A 10309-nucleotide genomic window follows, 5' to 3' on the forward strand; every position below is an offset into this window, starting at 1 on the left:
AAGGAAGGAAGGAAGGAGAGGAAGAAAGAAAAAGGGAATACTGATAATAGATCCGCATTTTGAAATTGCTTGTTTCTTGGTGGTGGCATTAACTGTGACCTAACTGCTTTTCTATATGCAGGGCTACTGTATCTGAAAATATTGTAAAGAAGCAGATCTAATTTTGAGAAATGCCAAAAACAAGAAGGCACTCTTAAAAAAAACCTAGCATCCCACAAAATATTTAAGAATAATCTTAAGAATATTTAACAAGTTTGCAAATGTTTAAGCTACAATAAATGTAGAGAATATATTTGAGCACTGGACATACAAATACATGGGAACTTTAAATAGAGAAGTTCTTATATGACCAATGGAATACGTGAATGTGTGATAAAACCATTTTAAAAGTCATTTCCTCTTGGGATTGAGAGACCACTTATTTATGGTATATATACACCTATGTGTGTACACATGTTTACTGACTATATTTTAGCCATGGTAATCATTTCAGTTACCTTGCTTTGTGCCTATATCTGTATGTATGTGTATATGTACTTATTTATACAAAACAAGATGTTAAGGAGAGTTTGTACATGCATTTAATGCAAGCAAATACTTTCCCTTCAAAACTTTGTCAGAATACACATCTGGTCTGATCCAAACCACTACAGATTAATCCAATTTTAATATAGATTTATTTTTTGTGTGAACCTAAATATAGTAGGCCTATGTATGTATACATTGAAAAGTATGGAAGAAAATAACCCAACATATTATCAGTTGTCTTAACAGATTTTATGATGGTGTTTTTCTTCTTGGTGTACACAAGATTATTTTTTAACTACGTGGCAAACATCATACTCTCTTAATTTTTTTTTTTAAGAGACTAAGGTGTCACTATGTTCTTCAGGTTGCTCTGCTCCTGGGTCCAAGCTGTTCTCCTGCCTCAGCCTCCCAAGAAGCTGAAACTACAGGAACACGCAACTACCTGGCTTGCAAATACCACTGCTAGTAAGAAGATATTGTAAGTCTGATACCTAAGAGATAAGAGGTAACACACACACACACACGAAGGCACACACACACACACACACTCAAATCACAAGAAGAAGCTGAAAAATATTTGATGACATAGGAACATGTGGAAAAATAAATTATTCACTGTTAAACATAGGACAATTTTAAAACTCTGTAACTTATTTTTTTTGAGACAGAGTCTCACTCATTCTGTCGCCCAGGGTGGAGTGCAGTGGCGTGATCTCGGCCCCCTGGAACCTCCACCTCCCGGGTTCAAGCTATTCTCCTGCCTCAGCCTCCTGAGTAGCTGGGACATCAGGTGTGGGCCACCATACCTGGCTCATCTTTCTATTTTTAGTAGAGACAGGGTTTCACTATGTTGGCCGGGCTGGTCTCAAACTCCTGACCTCAAGTGATCCACCCGCCTTGGCCTCTCAAAGTGTTGGGATTACAGGCGTGAGCCACTGCGTCTGCCCCCAAACTGTGTAACTTCTAATGGGAATTTATACGGATGTAAGTGTATGTATCATGCTCTGTGGAGCAATGTATTACATACAATGATGTGTGCTGTCTTGGCCTTCTCTTACGACTCCTACCAAACACTGTCTGACAATTCATCAGGTAAGCTGAGAAAATGGAGAAGGACTGCCTGGTTGTCTGGGGAGGGGAATAGGTCAAAGATCACCTAGACTTGTGAATTGGTGGCTCATGATGATCTCCAGGCTTCTGACAATTTATTCTCGCCTTTCTTCTCTGATCTGTCTAATTTCCTGCCTGAGACAGACATTTTGATACCATGTGAAAGTGCTGAGCTAACCCACATAGACTAAGTCTGGAAAACATTTAATTTCTTGAAAGAACAAGATTCCTGATGAGGATGGATGGTTAGGCCTTGACTTGATTTCACATGAAAAGAAAAGCAAAATACAGGAATTTGCATAGGTTGTCCCAAACTGTGCAAAATGCAAGGCAGCCATATTTCCTGGCGCATGTGTCTCTGGGTGGCGTTTTTTCAGACAGGAAGGGGGGGAGAAGACTGCTCTAAGACAGGGTGTCCTTGAAAATCTGAAGCACTACTGCCACCGTGAGGAAATCGTTTAGACAGACTAGGCCATTACATCGTCCTTCCCGGGAAGCCTCGCTGTAGGGGAAAGTCTGGTCTGTGAGGAGGTGGAAGAGGATCGGGCTCCAGGCTAGGTCTTGTTGCCTTCTCCTATAAGGCCTGAAGAGACACCTGGACTTTGGCGGTATCTTGGTGTAGAACCTGGAGAGTGAGGGGCTTGGAGTGAAGCAGCAGCCGCCAGGCGGTCCTGGTACAGGAAGTCGTGGGGCGGAGCCTCGGTCCCTCGATCCACCTGCCTTGGACTCGCAAAGTGCTGGGATTACAGGCGTGAGCCACCGCGCCTGGCCCATCACAAAATCTTAATTGCGTTCTCTGTGTCCTCATAAACAGCCATTCCCTGCCTCTGTCCCTCCTGCTGTGGGCAGGACAGCAGGAACCCTCTCAAAGACACATGTAGATTCTTATGGGCATCTCTTTCCTGTTCCTGCCCCTTGGAGCAAGAGTCAGGTTTTCACGAGCTGTCATCTTGCTATGGATCTTTGGGTCTCTGGTAGCATTGCGTACAATCAACAGGGTTATTCCAAGGGAAGTTTACAGGATTTGCTATTATAACCTTCACTCTCCAGGTTCTGTAGCAAGATACCGCCAATGTCCAGGTCTCTTTTAAAGCCTTAGAGGAGTAGGCAAGGACTCCCAGCATAGAGGCCAAGCCTCTTCCACCTCTTACCTGACCAGATCTGCCCCAACAGGTAGCCCTCACTAGAACTCTATAATGGCGTAGGGTTTCGTTAAGCGACATCCTCACGATGGCAGTAGTGCTCCAGATGTGCCAAGAAGTCTTGTCTTGGAGCCCTCTACTCCCGCCCTTCTTGTATGAAAAAACGCCACCCATAGACAAAGGTGCCACCAAACATGGCTGCCTTACATTTATCCCGGTTTAGGGCCAGTTGGTCTTACTGCTGCACTTTTGCTTCTGTTTTCCACTTGAAATCAAACAAGACCCGCCCTCATCAAGAATCTTTGCTTTCAGAAATTAAATATCCTCTTGCCCAAGTCTTTGAGGGTATGATTTATTTCACAGAGTTACAGGGCCAGTGTATTTCACGGTATAAAATTATCTTCTTCAGGGATGAAGGCACAAAGAGAAAATTACTTGAAGCTTGGAGATCTTCTCTGGCAATCAATTTACAAATTCTGGTGTTCTTTGACCTGGCTCCCCACCCAGACAACCAGGGAGTTCTTCATGTTCTAGCCTCATGTTTTGCATTATAGGCAGTAATTTGTCATCAGCCTTAGAGGAGGGATCCGACAGCTGTCATTGCTGCCTGCCACATATACTCCACGTGGAATGATACTCATAGTACATATGTTCAATTCCTGTCAAGGTTACTCAGTTATATCTCATGGTCGCATCATTTAACATAAAAATACAACATTTCCCATGCGTTACATATATTTCAAGTATTTCCTGAGACTTTACACAGTGCCTATGTGGGGAATGGATGGGTGCGTTATGTTTTCTCCCTTACAGCAAGAGTTAGCAGGCTTTCAGGCAGTGTCACTCTGCTGTGAGGCATGAGTCATTTGTTGCAGCAATGTGAGAACACCAAGGACAGACCAGTTCCAAGTGGGATATGGCAGGAGCGAGTAACTTTTCTGAGGGTCTCAAGGGTACTCAATTGTCTGGAGAAGACTAGAAGGGCATAAAGAGAAATTGAACCACTGAGCATCGAGGAAGAGTTACATCTTCTTCTAGTGGACTGCTGTACATAAACACATAAACCAAGAGCAGTGAAAGGGATTGAAAATCAATCTACGTTTTAATAGTATTTGTTGGAGATGGCATTACCCATGAACTCACTTCACGTTATCACGTATGACTATTGTGGCAGGTATGTTTTCAAGAAGCATGATTGTTTCTACAAATTCAAAAACAGGTGACAAAAGTGACATCAATGAAAATTATGCATTAGGGAACTTCTGTAGTCTATCTCTCCGGAAAGGCAACTCAAAACAATCAAGAATCTATAATTAGAAGATCATTGTCTCAACACAATATATGGGGCATTTATAAAAAGTCTACAGGTAGTATTATACTCAAGAGTGAAAGACTGAAAACTTTCCTCCTAAGATCATGAACAAGGCAAGAATGCACACTTTTGCCCTTTTCTTGAACAGCACACTTAAAATTCTAGTCAGGATCATGGGACAATGAAGATATATAAAAGGCATCCAAGTTGAAAAGAAAAAAATGGAAATTATCTCTCTTCATAAAGTTGATGATCTTATAAAATGCTTAAAATGCAGAAAAACTATATTAGAGCTAATGAACAATATTCAGCAAGCCCCGCAGGATAGAACATTAAATGGTAAAATCAGTTATAGTTGTGTACACTAGCAATGAAAAATCTGAAAATTGAATTAAGAAAGCAATTCCATTTATAATAGCTTCAAAATAAATCATATTTTAAGGAGAATGTTTCACTAAACAGATGAAAGACTTGTACATTGAAAATCACAAAGTATTGGAGAACTTAGATTACCTAGATTTTTTAAAAAGACATCCTGTGGTAATGAGTTGGAAGGCTAAACATTTATAATATGGCAATACTAGCCATAGAGATCTATAGATTTAATGTAATCCTAATTATTATTCCCATGAGCATTTATTTTTGGGAAAAAGAAAGAGCAAATTCTAAAGATCCTATTAAATTGCAAGAGATCTGAGTAACCAAAGTTTGAATAAGAAAAACCAAGGTGGAAGACACACTTCTAGATTTCAAAACTTACTAGAAAACCTAGAGTAATCAAAGCAGGGTGATGATCAAATGAGAATACACACAGTGATTAATGGAAGAGATGAAGAGTCTGAAAATAAACCAAGACATTGTGGTCAATTGACTTTTCACAAAGTTATCAAGTTCATTTAATGAGACATGAATAGACCCCTTAAGAAATAGTGCTTAGACAACTGGTTATCCACATGCAAAAGGAAGTTAAACCTCTACCTCACATCATATGCAAAACTTAACTCAAAATGTATCAAATGTCTAAAGGTAAGAGCTAAAGCTATAAAACCTTCAGGGAAACTATAGGAATAAATCTTCAGAACTTTAGANAAAGTTTGAGTAAGAAAAACCAAGGCAGAAGAGTCACACTTCCAGATTTCAAAACTTACTAGAAAAGCTAGAATAATCAAAGCAGTGTGATAATTAAGTAAGAATACACACAGTGATTAATGGAAGAGATGAAGAGTCTGAAAATAAACCAAGACATTGTGGTCAATTGACTTTTCACAAAGTTATCAAGTTCATTTAATGAGACATGAATAGACCCCTTAAGAAATAGTGCTTAGACAACTGGTTATCCACATGCAAAAGGAAGTTAAACCTCTACCTCACATCATATGCAAAACTTAACTCAAAATGTATCAAATGTCTAAAGGTAAGAGCTAAAGCTATAAAACCTTCAGGGAAACTATAGGAATAAATCTTCAGAACTTTAGATTTGGCAATGATTTTTTAGCTATACAACCAAAAGCACCAATAACAAAAGAAAAAATAAATTGGACTTCCCTGGAATTAAAACTTTTGCATCGAAGTGCACAATTCAGAACTTGAAAAGCCAACTTACAGAATGGGAGGAAATATTTCCAAATCAATTATCTAAAACTGCGAATATCCAATACATATAAAGGACTCTTAAAACAACAAAAGACAACCCAATTTTTAAAAAAAAATAGGCCAAGGGAGAGTGAGATCACCAAAATGGTAGAGTGGAAGCAATCTGACGTTATCCCCAAAAAAACTAAAAACGGCTGTCTAGTGCCGAGATTGTCACAATCAATACTGCAGAACTGAAAATTGAGACTATGACTATCTGTGGGGACATAAGAAAGTGAATACATATGAGCAGCTAGTAAGATTAATGGACTTCTCTCTCCATGATTCTCCAACCAGAAGCTGCTAGGCACCACGTAGAAAATTCCCCCTGGACTCACAGTTTCCTCTATAAAATGTGAGATCCAGGCAGGCAGCTAGGTTCTCTCCCATTTTGGTGTCCTTTGCAGGAATGCTGTTCTTGCCTCACTCCCTAGAGAGCATCCTGACTGCCTGTAGGAAGAAAAATCTCTGAGGGCAGTTAGAGACAATAAGTGGAGTCGAAGCTAGCAACCCCAGTGCATTAAATTTGGGGACTCCTCTTTTACTCAAAGAAGACCTCAAGTCAGAGAGGGCATCAGCAGCAACATGAAAATGAACAGGAATGAAAAAAGAACAGGAAAGGCTATACTTTGCCTGGGCATGGTGGCACATGCCTGTAATCCCAGCACTTTGGGAGGCCAAGGCAGGAGGATGACCTGAGGTCAGGAGTTCAAGACCAGCCTGGTCAACATGGTGAAACCCTGTCTCTACTAAAAATACAAAAAGTAGCTGGATGCGGTGGCACACGCCTGTAATCCCAGCTACTTGGGAGGCTGAGGCAGGAGAATCCCTTGAATCAAGGAGGCAGAGATTACAGTGAGCCGAGATTGCAGTGAGCCGAGATCATGCCATTGCACTCCAGCCTGAGTCACAGAGCAAGACTCCATTAAGAAAAAAAAGAAAGAAAGAAAAGAAAAGAAAAGAGAGAAAAAGAAAGGCTATACTTAGATAAAATAGATTAAAAGTCAAAAACTGTAAAGAGAGACAAAGAAGGTCACTGTATAACAATGAAAATGCCAATATAACAAGAAGATATAACAATTGGAAATATGTATCTACCCAACACTGGAACACCCAGATATTTGGAGAGCAAAATAAGGCAAACATTTGAAGATCTACACAGAGAGATAGAATGGCGTACGACAATACGGGGAAATTCAGTACCCCACTTTCAGTAATGGAAAGCTTATCTAGACAAAGAAGCATTGGAATTAAACTATACTCTAGACCAAATGAACTTAACTGACATTTACAAAATATTTCATCCAATTGCTCTAAAATGTACATTCTTGTCATCAGTACACGGAACATTCTCCAGTATAGAGCATATGTTAGGCCACAGAACAAGGCTCAACAAATTTAAGAAAAGACCTGAAAATATGAAATTACTAGGAGAAAAGATTGCAGAAATGCTTTAAGACATTGTTCTGGGCAAAGATTTTTTGCATAAGACCGGAAAAGCCCTTGCAATCAAAGCAAAAAATGGACAAATGAGAGTAAATCAAGCTAGAAAGCTTCTGCACAGCAAAGAAAACAGTAAAGTGAGGAGGCAACCTACAGAAAGAGAGAATATCTTAGCAAACTATTCATCTAACAATGGAGTAACAAATTGCAATGTAAAACAAACTCAGCTCAATAACCAAAAACGAAATTATCTGATTTACAAATGGACAAATGATCTGAATAGACATTTCTGAAAGAAAGACACAAATGGCCAACAGATATATGAAAAAATGTTCAACATCACTAACCGTCAGGGAAACGCAAATCAAAACCGTGGTGAGATACCATATTACCCCAGTTCAAATGGCTCTTCCTAAAAATACAGAAAATAGCAGATGCTGGCTAGGAAGCAAAGAGGAATGCTTATATACTGTTGCTGCAAATGTATATTAATACAGCTACTATGGGACATAGGATGGAGTTTCTCCAAAAAGCTAAAAACAGAGTTACCATATGATGCAGCAATCCCACTGCTGAGTATATATTCAAAAGAAAGGAAATCAGTACAGCAAAGAGATATACGCATTCCCATATTCATTGCATCATTATTCACAATAGTGAAGATATAGAGTCAACCTAAGTGTTCATGGATGGATGAATGGATTAAGAAAATGTGGCATGCATATAAAATGGAAGATTATTAAGTCAGAAAAAGGAATAAAATCCTGTCATCTGCAGCAACATGAATGGAACTGTAGGACACTATGTTAAGTGAAATAAGCCAGATACAGAAAGACAAATTATCACATGTCCTCACTTATATGCAGGAGCTAAAATAATCCATCTCATGGAACTATAGAGTAGAATGGTGGGTACCAGAAGTTAGGAAGGGAGGGGAATAAAGAGAGGTTGGTTAATGGCTACGAAAATACAGCTGGACAGAAGGAGGAAGTTCTAGTGTTCAATAGCATAGTTAGGGCAACCATAGTTAACAATAATTTAATGCTTATTTTTAAATACCTAAAAGAACATTTGAAATGTTCCCAACACAAACAAATAATAAATGCATTAGGTGTTGAGTATCCCAGTTATCCTTTTTTGGTTATCACACATTTTATGGATGCATGAAAACATATGTACTACATAAATATGTACAATTATGTGTAAATTTTAAAAATAGGCAAAGGTCTTAAATATACGATTCTCCAAAGAAGATATACAAATAACCAACAGTTCTATGCAAGATGCTTCCATTATTAGTCTTTTCAGAAACGTAAATCAAAACCACCCCATGATACCAATTAACACCCACTAGAATGGGAATTACTTAAAAGAACAAATATCAGTTGGGTGGTAGAGAAATTGGAACTCTTCTAGAATGTTGGTGGAAATGCTACGAAAAGCAGTTTATTCACCTACTACAAAAGCAGTTTATCAGTACTTCAAAATTTAAATATAGAAGGAACGGTATGAGCTAGCAACTCTGCTCCTAAGTATACACCACAAATGATTGAAAACAAATACTCAAACAAGTACATGTATATACTCACTGTATATATTTATTAACAATACCCAAAAGGTGAACATAAGCAAACATCCATCACTTGATGAATGGATAAACAAAATGTGATATATACATATGGATATTATTCAGCTACAAAAAGAAATGAAGTACTGACATGTATTACAACATGGACGAAATTTGAAAGCATGCTAAGTGAAAGAAGAAAGACAAAAAAGTCTACTTATTGTGATGATCAGTACTGAGGGAAAGTAGATTAGTGTTTGCTAGGAATTGGGCATAGAGTGGAATGGGGAATGACTGCTTAATGAGTTCAGGGTTTTCTTTTGTGGTAATGAGAATGATTTGCCACTACATAGAGGTAGTGCTTGCACTGCATTGTGAATGTACTAAATGCCACTGAATTTGAACATTTTAATGGTTATTCTTATGTTACATGAATTTTACCAACACAGTTTTAAAAAGTGTCAATATTTTTAAACCTATCATTATTTCCAAGAATAACTAATTATATTTGAAAAGTACTCAAGTTATCAGTGAAGAAAACTTGTTTTAACAATTATACTACAGGAGAATTTGAACATGAATTTATAAATGTACATATTATATGTGCATAGGAAAGAGATCATAATACATAGCATAGATATTTTAAAAGTGATTATTTCTTCTCAGTAGGTTTGACCTACCATATGTTTTCTGCTTATAATTTCTTAAATTTCTTCTAGAGTAAAATATAAAAAAACTCAAGCACTAAAAAGTATATATTGATATGGATATATTCAAAGATTATAAGGTGATGCTGAAGATTTTGTACAAAATTTCAAACAGCATGAATCCAAGTATATTGAATGTAAAATGTGTGTGGGACTGTGTGTGTATTCATATCTGTTTATATGCATGTACAGATTTTAAAATGCCATACATATTTTTTTTTACACAGGGTCTCACCCTGTCTTCCAGGCTGGAGTGCAGTGGCATGATCATGGCTCACAGCAGCCACGACCTCCCTGGGCTCCAGTCATCCTCTCACCTCCACCTCCTGTGCAGCTGGGCCCACAGGTGCATGTCACCATGCCCAGGTATATTTTGTATTTTTTGTAGAGACAGGGACTCACTTAATTGCCCGAGATGGTCTCAAACTCCCAGGCTCAAGCAATCCTCCTGCCTCAGCCTCTCAAAATGTTGGGATTACAGTCTTGAGCCACCACACTCGGTCAATAGTTTATATTTTAAATCATGGTCAGTGTTATAGTGAGTATATGTTTGAATATGATACTTCTGGCCCACAAATTCATATCTTTAATTCATAGTTATATAAACAGAGACATTAATGAAACATTGTAGCTGCATGTGAGTGGTGTGAATACATCCGTCTTACAGTTTTCTTAGGGTTCACATCTAAGTGACTGCATGTGAGAGATGCCTATTTCAATTATCATGTATTGAATTTTGTTTTCCTTCTTTTGAGTTTTTAAAGATAACATTTGAAGGTAAGAATTAGAGCTAAAATCTCAAGAATAATTTTAAAATCCTCATTTTTCAGAGGTATAAGCATGTATAATATACATATTTATATGATAT

At 38.1% G+C, this 10309-nt stretch overlaps 1 long non-coding RNA gene across 3 annotated transcripts in view; it reads left to right on the top strand.

Annotated features, from left to right (window-relative positions):
* The window catches only part of LOC108529097 (uncharacterized), a 129480-nt gene that overhangs the window by 31211 nt on the left and 87960 nt on the right, over nucleotides 1–10309 (top strand). For all 3 annotated transcript variants that reach the window (XR_001885400.1, XR_001885401.1, XR_001885399.1), the window contains exon 2: nucleotides 893–1006. This is a non-coding gene — a long non-coding RNA (uncharacterized LOC108529097). The remainder of the gene's footprint in view (nucleotides 1–892; nucleotides 1007–10309) is intronic.

This window comes from Rhinopithecus bieti, unplaced genomic scaffold (assembly GCF_001698545.2).
Source record: "Rhinopithecus bieti isolate Rb0 unplaced genomic scaffold, ASM169854v2 scaffold_6568, whole genome shotgun sequence".
Classification (NCBI taxonomy): Eukaryota; Metazoa; Chordata; class Mammalia; order Primates; family Cercopithecidae; genus Rhinopithecus; species Rhinopithecus bieti.